The sequence below is a fragment of the Ahaetulla prasina genome, chromosome 14 (assembly GCF_028640845.1).
Source record: "Ahaetulla prasina isolate Xishuangbanna chromosome 14, ASM2864084v1, whole genome shotgun sequence".
In the NCBI taxonomy this organism is placed as follows: domain Eukaryota; kingdom Metazoa; phylum Chordata; class Lepidosauria; order Squamata; family Colubridae; genus Ahaetulla; species Ahaetulla prasina.
Genome location: NC_080552.1, coordinates 16,733,954 through 16,746,124, shown reverse-complemented (window position 1 = coordinate 16,746,124; position 12,171 = coordinate 16,733,954).

Here is a 12,171-nt window from a genome sequence, read left to right as displayed (position 1 = left end):
AAAAAAAAAGATCACGTGCCACAGCTGATCACACCCCCCCTGTGCGCGCTGTTCTACGTACTGCATGCCTCCTTTTGCCATGCACTGCGCGCGCGCACCTCGCACCGGTAGTAACCCGGTTCAGATTTCACCACTGCCTTCCATGTATTGAGACAGATGTCCAAGGTAATTCTTGACTTATGACCACAACTGAGCCCAGCATTTCCGTTACTCAGTGAGACAGTTGCTAAGTGAGTTTTGGCCCATTTTATGACCACAGTTGTCAAGGGAAGCACTGCACCGCACATCACTCCCAGATGGCCCTGGCCTCACTTCTGCCTCTGATGCAGAGCCCTCATCCGGGCCTTCCCCAGCCTCCAGGACTGGCCCATGTTCTTCCTCAGCCTCATCGCTGTCCGACTCCGTTGCCAGCTCCGCAGACCAGGGTTAGCGCTCTGCCTCGCCCACAGGTGTTGCGGGCTCTTCTTCCCCTCCTCTGCCTTCCCCTCCCCTTTTCCTCTTGTGCTTATAATCTTTGGCCGGAACAACCACGGTTTTTTTAACTGTAGGTAAGAGTTCTAGTGCTGCCGTGTAACAGGGTGAGCTCCCGTTACTTGTCCCAGCTTCTGCCAACCTAGCAGTTTCGAAAGCAGGTAAAAATGCAAGTAGAAAAACAGGGACCACTTTTAGTGGGAAGGTAACAGTGTTCCATGCGCCTTTGGCGTTGAGTCATGCCGGCCACGTGACCACAGAGATGTCTTCGAACAGCGCTGGTTCTTCGGCTTGGAAACAGAGATGAGCACCGCCCCCTAGAGTCGGCAACGACTAGCACATATGTGCAAGGGGAACCTTTACCTTTACCTTAAGAGTTCTAGTCCCATTTTGGCTAGACACAAAGGAGGAGGGAGATGCAATAATGTTAAAATAAAGAGACGGGGGGGGTGTTTCCCTTTTTTGGGGGGGGAATCGCCTCCCCTCCTACGTTAAAATAGCTGTCATTCTCCAGCTCCCCCCCCCCTCTTTTTTTTTTAAAGACTACAAAAGACCAGCGCAATTTTTCACAGCTGCCTGAATAAGAGGCCGGCTTGCTTTCAGTCACAATACGGTAATAGCTGCGAGCGAGGCTCTCTAATTCATCCCTGGGGGATGTTTGTGTGTAGAGGGGTGTGTGTGTGTGTGTGTGTATGTATGTGTGTAGGGTGGGAATGCCCCCTCCCCATTCAGGCTCCCCCTGCTATGAATCAGTTGGTTTTGCAAACATCCCACCTATTCTGGTACCCCTGGGGCAGCACCGAAGACCTCAATCCCGAAAATTAATCAGCGTAATTATAATAAGCACTGAGTTTAAGCAGACACCCTAGAGATCGACCACGTGATCCGCTGGCTCTCGTTCTTTGATCTGTCTGGCATGCGCGCACATACCACGCACACTGCATTTTAATGGGAAATAGCCCCTTCTCATATGCGTTGTCTATTCTATCGCTTCTCCCCCTCCCCCTCCTCTTCCTCCTGGCTTCAAAGAAATGAAAAAACAGAGAACAGGAATGCAGGGGGGGTGAGAAGAGAGATCCAGTGGATCCCTCCCAGCTAGCCGCCGTTCTGTCTTATGCAGGGACACACTGGATGCGTCAAAGAAACCTACAAAACACAGGTAGTTCTCGACGTACGGCCGGCCATTTAACGACCATTCAAAGTTATCACAGCACTGGAAAAAAGTGGCTGTTTTTACAATTAAGAGCATTGCGGCATCCCCTTGACTGTGACAGTAACAGTAACAGAGTTGGAAGGGACCTTGGAGGTCATCTAATCCAACCCCCTACTCACGCAGGAGACCTGTGCTAGGGATTCGAACCGCCGAACTGCCGACTTTTCTGATCGACAAGCTCGGTACAGTGGTGAAATCTAAATTTCTTTCCGATCAGTTTGGTGGGCGTGGCTTGGTGGGTGTGGGTGTCATGTGACTGGGTGGGCGTGGCTATGTAACCATGTGACTGGGGGGGGTCGAAAAACAGAAACTCACTAACAATGTCCTGCTGGAGCAGGGTTGGACTAGATGACCTCCAGGTCCCTTCCAGCCCTGGATTATCCTCTGAAGCTGCGTCTAGTGCCAGGTTTGTACTCCTTCCTTCCTCTTCTTTTTCCTCCCTCCCTCCCTCCCTCTTTTTTCCTTTCTTTCTTTCTTTCTTTTATTTATTTTATTTTTATTTTATTTTTCGTATTTTTATACCGCCCTATCTCCCTAGGGACTCAGGGCGGTTCACAGCCAAATAAAAATATACATATAAATACAAAATAAAACATCAGTTAAAAAACTTATTAGAAATGGCCGAATAATTAAAAATAACAATATACATAATAAAACCCATTTAAAACCAATTTAAATTTTAAAATCTAATCCAGTCCTGCGCAGATAAATAGATGTGTTTTAAGCTCGCGGCGGAAGGTTCGAAGGTCAGGAAGCTGACGAAGTCCTGGGGGAAGTTTGTTCCAGAGGGTGGGAGCCCCCACAGAGAAGGCCCTTCCCCTGGGCGTCGCCAGCCGGCACTGCCTGGCTGATAGCACCCTGAGGAGTCCCTCTCTGTGAGAGCGCACGGGTCGGTGGGAGGCATTCGGTGGCAGCAGGCGGTCCCGTAAGTAGCCCGGCCCTATGCCATGGAGCGCTTTGAAGATAGTTTCCAAAACCTTGAAGCGCACCCGGAAGGCCACAGGTAGCCAGTGCAGTCTGCGCAGGAGAGGTGTCACATGGGAGCCACGAGGGGCTCCCTCTATCACCCGCGCAACCGCATTCTGAACTAACTGGAGCCTCCGGGTGCTCCTCAAGGGGAGCCCCATGTAGAGAGCATTGCAGTAGTCCAGACGGGACGTCACGAGAGCGTGAGTGACCGTGCATTTCTTTCTTTCTTTCTTCTTTCTTTCTTTCTCTCTCTCTCTCTCTTTCTTCCTTCTTTCTTTCCTTCCTCCCTTCCTTCCTCCCTTCCTTCCTCCCTTCCTTCCTTCCTTCCTTCCCTCCCTCCCTCCCTCTCTCAAACAAACCCTCCATCCACCCATTTGTCTAGCAGGCTTCAGCTTTTTACTTTTAAAAAAAAGGTTTTTAAAAGTTTTTTTAAAAAAAAGACTCTGATGATCGCGTGGCTCAGCTGGGCATGGGGGTGGGGAGGGCAGGGGTTTTTGCTACCGGTTCTCCGAATCACCTGCTGCCATTGCTACCAGATTGGCTGATCCGGTCCGAACCGGGAACATTTCACCCCCTGGTTCAGTGTCTTAGCCACTGAGCCACCTAGTCAGGCTCAGTATCATTAAAATTCAGTCACTGGGCAAGCGATTCATATTTATGATGGGGCATCCCTCATGCGCCCTGCCCCCGCACATGTGTGAATCTCCCTGCACGCATCCCATCCTTGCGCATGCACGGCAGAGACCGGAAGACCAGCTGGCTGGCGGGAGATGCACACGTATGTGCAGCGGAGCTGAACTGGGGCAACGGCTCGCGTGCCGTCCGAGGGGACACTGCATGCCATAGGTTCGCCCTCACGGACCTAAAGGCTGGTTTTCAAGTAGCGTCTGCTAGCCGTGGGACGGCAGCTGGTAAGAGGCCCAGTCGAATTGGCTGAAGGCAAAGGGATCCTGGGAGTTGTAGCGCCAACACGTCTTCAATAGAATAGAAGAGAAGAGAAGAGAATAGAAGAGAATAGAATAGAATAGAATAGAATAGAATTTATTGGCCAAGTGTGATTGGACACACAAGGAATTTGTTTTGGTGCATCTGCTCTCAGTGTACATAAAAGAAAAGAAAAAGAAAAAGAAAGAAAAAAAATACCTTCATCAAAGGTACAACATTTACAATACAAATGATGATCATAGGTTGCAATTTAACCCTTAGTGATAGCAACAAAAAGTTACAGTCATACAGTCATAAGTGGAAAGAGATTGGTGATGAAAACGATGAGAAGATTAATAGTAGTGTAGATTTAGTAAATAGTTTGACAGTGTTGAGGGAATTATTTGTTTAGCAGAGTGATGGCCTTCGGGAAAAAACTGTTCTTGTGTCTAGTTGTTCTGGTGTGCAGTGCTCTATAGCGTCGTTTTGAGGGTAGGACTTGAAACAGTTTATGTCCTGGATGTGAGGGATCTGTAAATATTTTCACAGCCCTCTTCTTGATTTGTACAGTATACAGGTCCTCAATGGAAGGCAGGTTGGTAGCCATTGGTTTTTCTGCAGTTCTAATTATCCTCTGAAGTCTGTGTCTGTCTTGTTGGGTTGCAGAACCGAACCAGACAGTTATAGAGGTGCAAATGACAGACTCAATAAAGCCTCTGTAGAACTGGCTCAGGAGCTCCTTGGGCAGTTTGAGCTTCCTGAGTTGGCGCAGAAAGAACATTCTTTATTGTCCTTTTTTGATGATGTTTTTGATGTTAACTGTCCATTTTAGATCTCGTGATATGATAGAACCTAGAAATTTGAAGGTTTCTACTGTTGATACTGTGTTGTCAAGTATTGTGATAGGTGGCAAGTATGGAAGGGTTTCTCCTTCCATACTTCCACCTTTTTCATACTTTCAGAGGTTTCAGAGGTTTGGGTTGGAGAAGAACTCCGTGAATGACCCAATGGGCTCAAGGAGGATGAATTCTGGGAGTCGCCGGGATTTGTTTTCAGAGGCCGTCTGCGGCTGGCTATCAAAGTAAGCTGTACAGTTGAGCCCTGTTTAAAAACAGACCATCTAATTGCAATTCATTGCAAAGGCAGCTGGTGCCCGGCTTTTGCTCGACCTACGTGACTGTGGTCCTATCGCTCTTGCCTCCAACGAGGTCTGTTCCTCCTTAAACTGGGGCATTAAAAAGCCATCCATTCTTCCTCAATGGGCTGTCACTGATTAGGAATTGAATTACCACCATACACAAGGAGAGCTTTTAATTTCTCCTGCGTTATGGAAACCCGACCGAAGGCAGATATTCGTGCGCGCACGGGATTTGTAGTGATGTGGTTAAGATCTTGGCTGGGAAAACTGCACAGGCCGGTCATGGGTGGGCTTTGGCGGCAGAGGCAAAAGCAACATGGGCCGTAATGAAGGATGCTGGGAGCTGACGGGGTCCTTGGTGATCTCTGAGCTTGGATGCTTTCTTGCAGATGGTTCACGACCCAAACTTGGTAACATCATCTAGAAAGAGTGCAGAGAAGAGCAACCAAGATGATGAGGGGACTGGAGGCTAAAACATATGAGGAATGGTTGCAGGAACTGGGCATGTCTAGTTTAATGAAAAGAAGGACTAGGGGAGACATGATAGCTGTGTTCTAATATCTCAGGGGCTGCCCCAAAGAAGACGGAGTCAAGCTATTCTCCAAAGCACCTGAGGGCAGGACAAGAAGCAGCGGGTGGAAACTAATCAAGGAGAGAAGCAATTTAGAACTAAGGAGAAATTTCTCGACAGTGAGAACAATTAATCAATGGAACAACTTGCCTCCAGAAGTTGTGAATGCTCCAACACTGGACGTTTTTAAGAAGATGTTGGATAACCATTTGTCTGAAGTGGTGTAGGGTTTCCTGCCTAGGCAGGGGGTTGGACTAGAAGACCTCTAAGGTCCCTTCCAACTCTGTTATTCTATTCTGTTCTGTTCTGCTCTGCTCTACTCCATATTCTGTTCTATTCTATTCATATGCACTAAGACAAATTCCTTGTGTGTCGAATCACATTTGGCCAATAAAGAATTCTATTCTATTCTACTCTACTCCTATTCTATTCTATTCTATTCTATTCTATTCTGTTCTATTCTATTCTATTCTATTCTATTCTGTTCTGTTCTGTTCTGTTCTGTTCTGTTCTGTTCTATTCATATGCACTAAGACAAATTCCTTGTGTGTCCAATCACACTTGGCCAATAAAGAATTCTATTCTATTCTATTCTATTCTATTCTATTCTATTCTAGTCTAGTCTAGTCTAGTCTAGTCTAGTCTAGTCTAGTCTAGTCTAGTCTAGTCTAGTCTATTCTCAGTGCCAGTCATCAGGAGTAAGCACTGATGGGACCTAGAATGAATGCCAGTGGAGCTCCTCAGTCATCCAGGTCATGGTTGTCCCAAAGGTGCTTTTTTCAAGAGACAACTGGACTTTGTTGTTGTTTTTTGAAGATGTTTCCCTTCTCATCCAAGAAGCTTCTTGGATGGGAAGCGAAATGTCTTCAAAGAAAAAACCAGAAGATCCAGTTGCCTCTTGAAAAAAAAGCACCTTTGGGACACCTAGGCTGAATGTCCCAATGAAACCAAGCTCAGAGGATACCAAGGACCCCTCAAAATTTGGACTCTTGGCAAGTGACCCATACTTACGACGGTTGCAGCATGCCAAGGTCACGTGATCCCCTTTTGCGACCTTCTGACAAGCAAAGTCCACGGGGGGGGGGGAAAGGCAGATTCGCCAACCGCGTTAGTAGCTTAACAACTGCAGCGATTCACTGAACGACGGTGGCGCGAAAGGTCGCAAAACGGAGCAAAATTCGCTGAACGACTATCTCGCTTAGCAAAAGGAATTTTGGGCTCAGGGCTCAATTGTGGTCGTAAGTCAAGGACTACCTGTCATGTCCACAGGGCTAGGAACAACTCAGCAAGGTGACCACATCTCTTCTTGATGGGGGTTCTTCCAAAAGACTCATTCTGCATTCAGGCCAGCCTTTTCTCCTTTTATCTCTAGATAAGGATCAGTTCTGGCCAGCTTGGAACTCAGGAGTGTGTGCCCTTCTCATCAGGCTATTAGAGTTGGCTTCAGGGACTTCTCCAAGGTTATCAAGTTCCTGCTACTGTCTGAGGAATTGGCTTGCTTATTTTTCCCCTTATTAACCAACTATGCTCCACCTGGAATGGAAGAGAAAGCGGACAGCATCGCACAAACTGAGCCTAGGTGAGAATAAATAGAGGGGGTTAGAAGCATTTTCGACTCACTAAAAGAGTTTCTCCTTTAATGACCTTGCTAAGCAAGGCTCTGGTTTTCCCAGTTGCGGTGCATGGCTTTGAAATTGGACCGTAAGGAAGGCCGAGCACCAAAGAATTGAGGCCTTTGAACTCTGGTGCTGGAGAAGACTCCTGCGAGTCCCTTGGACTGCAAGGCCATCAAAGCGGTCAGTCCTAGAGGAGATCAACCCTGACTGCTCTTTAGAAGGCCAGATCCTGAAGAAGAAACTCAAATGCTTTGGCCACCTAATGAGGAGGAAGGACTCCCCGGAGAAGAGCCCAATGCTGGGAACGATGGAGGGCAAAAGAAGAAGGGGACGGCAGAGAACGAGGGGGCTGGATGGAGTCACTGAAGCAGTGGACTCCAGAGGATGGTAGAGGGCAGGAAGGCCTGGAGGAACATGGTCCATGGGATTCGGAATGGGTTGAACATGACTTCGCAACTAACAACAACAAATAGTTTCCAGTGAAGATGAATAGGAAATGTCTTTGTGCAAATCAGCTATTTCCTTAGAATAGTGTAGAATTCAAGGCCAGGTGAGATAGGGTAGCTGTTAGATAGAGACCTTTAGAAAAAGAACTCCATACCGGTTTGTCCAGTAGAACCTGCTATTGTCTGAACTCCTCCTAACTTCTGTTGCATCTTCAGCCTGATCAAAATTTAGACTGGATCAAGGGGATCTAATTTAGATCAAAGGGATCTAAATCAGAGCTGCGCAAAACCCTTGTTGGCTTGATACAGATACAGATACAGATTTCCTAGACCCGGTCATCAGAGGGGGAGTGGGACATGACACTTTTACTGTCTAGAAATATTACTTTGCTTCCAGTGCTCAGGTGGCCCTTTGGCCGAGCACAGGTGCTGGTAGAGATGCAGCAGGTCTAGGACACCTCGCCATGGCCGACTCATTGTGGGACAATTTGCCATGGCCAACTTCCTGAGGGACATCTCGCTGGGACAATTCAATACCGTATTAATCATTTCATTGTTACTTTTATTACCGGTGATCATGTTTTAGTCGAAATTATTGTAACTTTTGCATTGCTGGATTGACCTTATTTTATTATTTATTGGCCACGGTTCCATCAAAATTAACGTTTGCATTTATTGAATTGCGGTGGTGCGGTGGCCTAGAGGTGGAGCTCTCGCCTCACAACCAGGAGTTCGGTCTTAGGTAGAGGCAGATATTTTTCTCTCTCTCTCTGGGCACAATGAGAATTTATCTGCTGAACAAAACTCTGCACTGGCGACAGGAAGGGCATCTGGCCACTAAAACACTCTGCTAGCTCCATTCGTTGCCCAGACTCCACCCCGCAAGGGATTATGGGGTTGTTAAATGAAGGTGATGATGATTTGTTGAATTGACCCATGACGAGTTGTCTCGCAGAGACTTAGCCATGGCGAATTGTCCCACAGCAAGCTGGCCATGACGAGTTCTCTTATTCTGAGATGCAGCAGCCTCACCTTGATGGTTTAGGAGGCATGAGTGGAATTTGCACACACTCTTTGCATACTCTTCATCTCAGGGTAGGTCCTACGTCACACACCCCTTGCCAATGGAAGTCCAGAGACTTTGTCGATGAGCCACTTGGCCAGGTGGTTTGGGCCATAAGTATTCAGAAAGAGCCACCTGAAGTTGACTGGGAAGAAAGAATTCCGCGTATTAGCTCTAGCGTTAATGGCTGAGAATAATTAGTGCGATTAACGCTGCAGCCATCCCAGAGTAGAATGGAAAGGGAGCTCAACAGAAATAAAGAAGGGAGAAGAGAGAGAGTTCATTGGACTGTAATTAAAAACCATGTGCTAGTTTTCACTTTAGCAGTTGTTTATGAGAGGGGAGGGGAGAGAGAGAGAGAGATTAAATGGCATTGTGGGGTTTTGATTTTTGGATTAAGCCCTGGAAAACTGAGAAAAAGCAGAGGGGCTAAGCTGGAATAGTGAGAGAATATGGAGCCACCAAGGATTTCCTTTGGGAGGCTATTTCAAGCATTGAAGACACTAACTCATGCCTCTGTTATTTGAGACGGGATTTTCCTTGCCTTTGAAATGACAATAGACCTCACAAGGCTGTCTTTCTGTGCTTCAGGAACCCAAGTGCTGGGGGAAAACCATGCCATCAAAAATTTGGCAGTGTGGTTAGAGGTAGCCCCAGATTTGCCAAAAGAGAGAGAGAGAGAGAGAGAGAGAGAGAGAGAGAGAGGGAGGGAGGGAGGGAAGGAGGGAGGGAGAGAGAGAGAAAGAGAGAGAGGGAGGGAGAGAGAGAGGGAGAGAGAGGGGGAGGGACAGAGGAAAGGAGGGAAAGAGAGATAGAGGGAGGGAGGGAGGATGGGAGAGGAGAGAGAGAGGGAAAGGAGGAGGGAGAGAAGGAGGAAGGAGGGAGGAGAGAGAGAGAGAGAGAGAGAAAGAAAAGGAGGGAAGAAGGGAGGGAGAGGGAGGGAGGAGGGAGGAGGGAGAGAGAGAGAGAGAGAAGGAGGGAGGAGGAGGAGGAGGGAAGAATGGAGGGAGAGAGAGAGAGGGAGGGAGGGAGAGAGAGAGAGAGGGAGAGGGAGGGAGATGATTTGGCTAATGAGTGGGTTTGGAAAAGGCCCTAGAGAAGGGTTAGCTTATTGCCATTCTATTGTTAGAATTTGGATTGCTTGCTTTAATCTGCCTGTCCCATCCGAGCTGAGATGGCCCTCTGACAGCGGCCATCTGAATTTACCTTAATTTGATCCAAGAGTCCCTTAAAAAGGATGACCTTATTAGCATTTCAAAAGGATCTGGGCTTTGAATAATTGATTGTATTTCTTTTCAAGCAGTTCCTCGTTAATTCATTACAGCAAAGACAGATGTCTTATGTAAGGCCCCCTCTCTGTTTGGCTTGTAGATCAGGATTAACAGAATATAAGCGTTAACACTTGAGAAGCATAGATTGTGGTTCTTGCCATGATCTGGTGCCCTCCAGACTATGTCAAGACTACGATTCCCAGAATATTCCCACTCCTTGCTTAAAAACTGGAGCAAAATTGGCTTTTTCCTAGCTAGCCCTACAAAACAGAAGCCCAGTCGGAGCAATTGGCGAAGGAGCCGTTTTTAGGCGCTTAAAAACTCTTCGCAGAAGACGTTTGCATTAATTTTATTCTCGTTTTGTTGCATCTCTGGAACACTTTTCCCACACGGGAAGCTAACGATTGCAACATTTTTGGTAATGGCTGTAGGCCTTAAAGCAGTAATGGCTAACCTTTTTGCCATTGCCTGCCGGGAGCAAGGGAGGGGGGTCGTGTACGCGTGTGCCCACACCCATAATTCAATGAAACCCCCCTGCGCATGCGACGCAACACCCCCCCCCCCTGCTCCAGCTTCCCCCTCTAGAGGCTTGGAGCCTGGGGAGGGCAAAAACAGTCTTCCCCACCCCATCCGGAGGCCCTCTGGAGGCCAGGAATGGCCCGTTTCCCGACTTCCGGTGGGACCGGAAGGCCCGAAAATCAGCAGTGCAGCTGATCTAGGGTGATGGCTTGTGTGCCCACAGATATGGTTCCGCATGCCACCTGTGGCACATAGGTTTGCCATCACGGCGTTACAGAGTTCATGTATCATTAATTCTAAGAAGGAAGGAAGGAGAGAAAGGAAGGAAGGAAGGAAGGAAGGAAGGAAGGAAGGAAGGAAGGAAGGAAGGAAGGAAGGAAGGAAGGAAGGAAGGCTTAGGACCGGGTTATTTACAGGACCGCCTGCTGCCACCGATTGCCTCCCATCGACCAGTGCGCTCCCATAGGGAGGGTCTCCTCAGGGTGCCGTCAGTCAGACAATGTCGACTGGCGACCCCCAGGGGGAGGGCCTTCTCTGTGGGGGCTCCTGCCCTCTGGAACGAGCTGCCTCCAGGGATACGTCGACTCCCTGACCTCCGGACCTTTCGACGCAAGCTCAAGACATTTTTGTCCCATCGCACAGGGCTGGCCTAATAGTTTTCATGGGGGCTTTTATTAGAGTTTTAATTATTTTCAGCTAAATTGAATCAGTTTTTTAAATAATGTTTTAATTTTTGTATTTTTGTTTTTACCTTGCTGTAAACCACCCTGAGTCCTTCGGGAGAAGGGCGGTATAAAAATCGAAAGAAAGAAAGAAAGAAAGAAAGAAAGAAAGAAAGAAAGAAAGAAGGAAGGAAGGAAGGAAGGAAGGAAGGAAGGAAGGAAGGAAGGAAGGAAGGAAAAGAAAAATGAAAAGAAAGGAAAGAAAGGAAAGAAAGAAGGACGGAAGGAAGGAAGGAAAAGGAAAGGAAAGGAAAGAAAGAAAGAAAGAAAGAAAGAAAGAAAGAAAGAAAGAAAGAGGTCGAACGGGAACAATGAAATAATGGAAGAGGTATGTATGGAAGGCTGCTTGTTGTATAAGCAGCTTCTCAAGTGGTAGGTGCTCTTTATCATCTGGAAATTGGCTGAATGGTGTACAAGAGGGAGAACATCTGAATGTCCTTCAGGCTTCTCTCATTAAATTCAAAGTCAAGGGAAGGAAATTATATATTAGATCAATGGAAAGCAGCCCCAGGAAAGGTGCATTGATTGGACGCACCTTGGTTAGTTAGGCAAGGAGGTGGAATGACACCAAATGAGAACACTAACCCTCCATTAATTAGATGTTGCCCTATCTCCGCTTGCAACCATTCACAGTTTCTTAATCTCCCTTCTAAAATCTAAAATAGTTTAAAAGATTAAATCTTTAATAAGAATTTCCGTGAAAGGAGTCAAAGCAGAGACTGGGTTGGCCCAACACACTTAAGATAATAACCTTGGATGACTGAGTAAACCTCTGTTGGCTAAGGTCACTCAAACACACTAAGGTAGAAACTCCGGTATACAAAGGCCACAATGGCCAGGTAATACATTAGCCACAAGTACGTGTGTCTCTTTGGTTTACTCTGTTATAAGAACAGTCAGGGGTTCAACTGATGTCCTAAACCTGTTGAACTTTCCAATAGGAGAGTTTGTGAATGTTAGATGTCAGAGGAATGTGAAGGAGATACTGTCCATGTTTCTGGAGCTCTCCACGGTGCTGAATCCAAACTCTCCATGGCGCTGAATTCAGAGCTCCCTGTGGTCTGGCTCTTTTAATACAGTGGTTCTCAACCTTTATAGTGCTGCGACCCCTTTAATACAGGATGGAGGCATTAAAGCGGAGACTCCTCCCCTATTAAGTTTATCACACCTGAAGCCAGATTAGGCTAGTGATTGGGAGTGATTGCAGCTGGCTTGAGAGGGAGACATCAGAGCAAAGATTTCTCTCTT